Source organism: Sinocyclocheilus rhinocerous, unplaced genomic scaffold (assembly GCF_001515625.1).
Source record: "Sinocyclocheilus rhinocerous isolate Xijiao unplaced genomic scaffold, SAMN03320098_v1.1 scaffold1677, whole genome shotgun sequence".
Classification (NCBI taxonomy): Eukaryota; Metazoa; Chordata; class Actinopteri; order Cypriniformes; family Cyprinidae; genus Sinocyclocheilus; species Sinocyclocheilus rhinocerous.
In genome coordinates, this window is record NW_015646345.1 from 90,408 (window position 1) to 95,313 (window position 4,906).

At 39.9% G+C, this 4,906-nt stretch overlaps 1 protein-coding gene across 1 annotated transcript in view; it reads right to left on the reverse strand.

Moving 5' to 3' along the window:
- Positions 1 to 4,549, reverse strand: part of LOC107707325 (unconventional myosin-VI-like) — a 50,065-nt gene extending 45,516 nt beyond the window's left edge. The window contains exon 1 of the mRNA XM_016511312.1: positions 4,484 to 4,549. The gene's annotated coding sequence lies outside the window, so the exon portion shown is untranslated. The remainder of the gene's footprint in view (positions 1 to 4,483) is intronic.
- Positions 4,550 to 4,906: the final 357 nt, after the last annotated feature.

Genomic DNA, 4,906 nt, shown 5'->3' on the forward strand with positions numbered 1-4,906 from the left:
AGAGCTGATCCGTGCTGGTCGCTGAGGAAATACATCAACTTCACGCTGTGGATCGCTGGGTCGGCTTTCACCGTGGACGAAGCGGAGTCCAGCCCGGGGTCGTCACATGTGGTTGCCGCACGCCCGCGCCGTTCTCAAGCCCGCCGCCACTCACTCTAGCCCGCCGCCGCTCACTCTAGCCCACCGCCTTCTGCTTACTCTAGGCCTCCGGCCTCCGCTCACTCAAGCCCGCTGTGTGTTTCGTTGTGAAAGAACGCGTAAAAAGACAGTATAAGTCATTATAATCCGTAATTATGTCCCCACTGGATGCAACAAATGCCTTGTTTATAATAGGTTTTAATGTTCAGAGTGAGCCTCAACAGCGCGACCTTGATACCAGAAATACACTATCCATTATCAATCGCCATTTACATTGAATGTAGGCTAATGAAATTAGAAGAATCATTCTCGCGTTTCGATGCTTCGCTGTTTTTTTTGTTTTGTTTTGGTCACTTATGTTTTAATCAGGCTATTTGTCCGGTCGGGCAAGTAAAAAAAAATAAAACATTTTAAACTAGCTAGAAGGCTGATCAGCTGTAGCTCGACCTATATTATTATTATTATTTTTATTATTGAGAACATTAAGAAGGTAGTTCGACCTGTATTCGCTACTGCGATTCTCTCTGATGATGCAGTAACTTACCGCGGGGGAGAAAAAAAATCTTCGGTCTGTCCAATGATTGTAAACAGTTATTAGGTCCGTCAGACTTTAGATATTTTAGCGGTAATGTGACCAAAAATATTTAAGACCCATCGAATCTGAATTTAAGACATTCTAAGACTTTTTAAGGCCTTTTATTAGGAAAACGTTATTTAAGACTTTTTAGAGACCCACGGACACCCTGTAATATAATATAATATAATATAATACACTTTTAAAATATAATATTATAAATCTAGAAGTACAAGTAGAGTTTTGTGACTTTCCATTTATATTATATTGTTTTCTCCTAGGAATGTTAAAATAATAATAATAATAATAATTTTGCATATTTTCCAGTAACTGCATTAACATCAGAACAACTTCTGTACTTGATTATCAGACATGAAGTGATGGAGTTAGACTGAACACAAAGGACTGTAGGGTGTCACATTATGAAGGCTGGTCCAGGTGCAGTCCGCTGTAACCCACACAATGACAACAGAACAGGTGGAGTTCAACACTAAACTTTCTAGCAGCTTCCTTATTAGTTTAATCTGAGCTGAAGTATTCAGTGATTTTCACTCCGGCTTAAAGATTGACTATTTCCTGCGATCACAGGTCAAACTCTCAGACTAATGTAAAAGACCTGACCATGGTGTGACAGCACTGGTAAAAAAAAAGTTAATCAGTGGCAGAGGTTTCTACATCGTAAGATACACGCATGACAGACACGCAATTCGCAAAATTAGTGTGCTACATTTTTGACAAAGAATGGTTAATAATTTTATTTCTTTACATAAAGTTCTTCTAATCATCAAGAGTTTGAAGTGCCACAACCTGTTTGCCAGCAGAAAGGTCACACATGCAACTGGTCTGTTCATAAAGTCTGACAAGACCTACACAAACACTGCTGTCGGGCATGAGTCGGGCGAGAATCCCGCGTTCAGGAAAAAGGTAGATATGTTTGAAAAATTAGGTCTTTAAAATGGGACACACTTCTTAATTATTGAGTTCAGGTGTTTTAATTAGACCTATTGCCAAGTGTACACATTTGTGAAGAAAAATGGGTTGTTTTAAAGAGCTCAGTGAATTCAAGAATGGTACTGTGGCAGGATGCCATCTTTTTAGTGAGGTCGTGAAACTTCATACCTGCCAGATATTCCACGGTCAACTGTAAGTGGTATTAAAAGTGGAAGGGCCTTTTCTATTCCAGCATGACTGTGCCTCAGTGCACAAAGCAAGGTCCATAAACACATGGTTGGATGAGTTTGCTGTGGAAGAACTTGACACACAGAGCCCTGACTTCAACCCCATCAAACACCCATGGGATGAACTGGAACAGAGATTTTGAGTCAGGCTCTCGTCCAACATCAGTGCCTGACCTCACAAAGGCTCTACAGGATGAATGGGCAAAAATTCCCACAGAAACACTCCAAAATCTTGTGGAAAGCCTTCGCTGAAGAGTGGAAGCAGAAAAGGGGGGACCAACTCCATATTAATGTCAATGTATTTAGAATGTGAAGTCCCTGTTTGTGTAATGGTCAGGTGTCCCAATACTTTTGCCCAAATAGTGTATGTTACTCTTGTTAGGGTAAGTACATTTACATCTGCATTCCAAATCAAGTTCAGTGCATTTCCAAGGCACTAAACAAGTCTGCAGCACGTCTATGATAACGCTGCCTCCGTAGGCAGCCAACAAGCTTTGGAACACATCCACTCTTTAGCATGAGACAAAAGAAACCAGTGCAGTGAAAAGAAGAAGAAAAAAAAATTTAAGAAAAAAATATCTCAGTTTGTACTAACCCTGAGGCATCAGTGAAGGTGTGTACAGTGAGTGTCCATGATGAAAATGAATAAATAAAATAAAAAGGTCTAAGATCTAGTTTAAACCAATGCCAATTTCGTAGAATCATACTCTTTGTATTCATGCTTTTGAAGAAAAAATATGTTATGTCATTTTCAAGAAAAGTCTGAATTTAATTTACTCATTTATTTACTCATCTGGAGCAATCTTCAAATAAAAAGTAATAACATATTTTCCTTACACCTTGACTAGGCTACATGTAAGTGTCCAAATCAAAAAAAAGGTAAAAAAAAAGTATTTTACAAATATCATTAATTATGGTATACATATAAATTATTTAACCATAATTGTTTTAGGGAGTTTTTTTAATAAGAAATAAGTGTTTTTCATAAATCACAAAAATTATAATTATGATAGCTTTGTGTTAGAAATTACAACACCAAATTAGTGCTGGGCGGTATACCGGTTCATACCGAATACCGGTGTTTATTTTTGTTATGATATGAATTTTTTAAATACCGCAATCCGTATGTCGCTTAAACAACGTTCAGAACGCGACACTGTTTGAAAGGGGTCCCTTTTCACTGTTGCACTGTGGTGAGGGGACAGCTGTATGTGTTACTAAGCGTGAAAATTACGAAACTGAAGCTGTAGAACTAATAGAACATGATGACACAGAAGAACTCATCCACATTGACCGCCACAAATATCCACCGCCCCCTGCCATCAGCTCCCGCGTAGAAAATATGGTTAACACCCGGTCATGCATGAAAACAAAATACCGTCATGTACCGTGAAACCGGTATAATTTTGAAAAATACCGTAATATAAATTTTTGGTCATACCGCCCAGCACCACACCAAATCAACACCACAAAACAAACAAACAAAAAAAGACTCCAGTCGCAATATAAATGGAAGTAGCAACAGATATTTTCCTCTGTATTGTGACGCACATCCAACTGAAAGGGTTTATTCAAAAGAAAGAAAAAAATGTACAGCAGGACTTGGTTCAGTCCACCTGTGGTTGATTGGATAGATGTGGACCAGAATGCAAGATTTCATTGTACCAAAAAACCATTAGCCAATCAAATATGTAGAACCAACGTCATATGTGAAACTTTCCAAGATAATTAAAGGCCTACAGATCCAATTATGGCACAAATGACAGAAATGTCTTTAAAGTGCAAGTGAAGTGAGTCATGACTCCCTGGCAGCCGCACCTGTAGGTGTGTCAATGTGGTCAGACTGTTTCTCTCACACACACACACACACGTGTTCCTCTCATATTTCTTTTATTATAATGGAGAGCCAGAGCATAACAACATATCTGCTTGCTTTCAGCTGTTCTCGTCTACTGTCAAACCTATATGGGACGAGTAACATGTAAAATTTCCCAAAAAGCAAAGGGCATTTACAAGGTCTTGTGACACAGCAGGAGCAATTTAGTTAAGACAACCTACTAAACAACATCCATGGATGCATTCGGGCTTTTATGACCATTCAGGAGAATAAAAACAATACAATGTCTGGAACTGGAAGTGAAAGTTTGCTTTGGGTTGACCATTTGAATTCCTTACACAAGCACAGCACCAACATTTGCGAGGTAAATGAGCTCTGAGTGACCAGGAAATAGTATGTATTTCAGAAGTAAAGGCCTAATGAATGGTCGTACACACTTGAACAGACTGAAAAAAGATGCAAAGATGCCTTGCGGTGATATGAAGCAGTCTTGACCATCAGCTGACCACAGAGGTGTGACAGAACATGCATCAGTCACAGAATCATAAAAGCACGCGCTCTCACCCTAACATGAACACAGAGCCAGAGAGCACTCATGCTGGGATGAGTTCCTGTGTTTTGCTTCGCAATACTATCTAGACAATCTGTCTTTGTCAAAACTAACAAGTATCCAATTTCCGCTTGGTTCCAATGAGCCAAAAACACTCGCGTCCAACTTAAACTAGAAAGCGAACACCATGTAGAGATGAAACTCACCTCCGTAGCTCTCTGCCCGTACAGTCAGTCCGTGAAGTGTGTAGGCATTCGCATGAACTCAGTCCCGGTGTCCCGGATGTTGATCAGCCTCGGCTCCCGGGATGAAGTCCACGCTCCGTTGTGACGTCACGCTCGGCAGGTCGCGGTGTGGCTTCTGCATCTCGGATGAATTCACCGACGCGGGGAAAAAATGCTATTGCTTTATGAAACACACTGGATTTTCTGATTATCTGAAATTATGTATAATGCTTTTGATTTTTAATGCTTTGTTTGTTAGATGAAATGAATGGAAAACAGCGCACTCTGGTGTTTTCCCATTGTATTATAAAAAAGCGACGTGTCCATGCTATAATATGTGTGTGTGTGTGTGTGTGTGAGAGAGAGAGAGAGAGAGTGTGTGTGTGTTTGTGTGTGTGTGTGTGT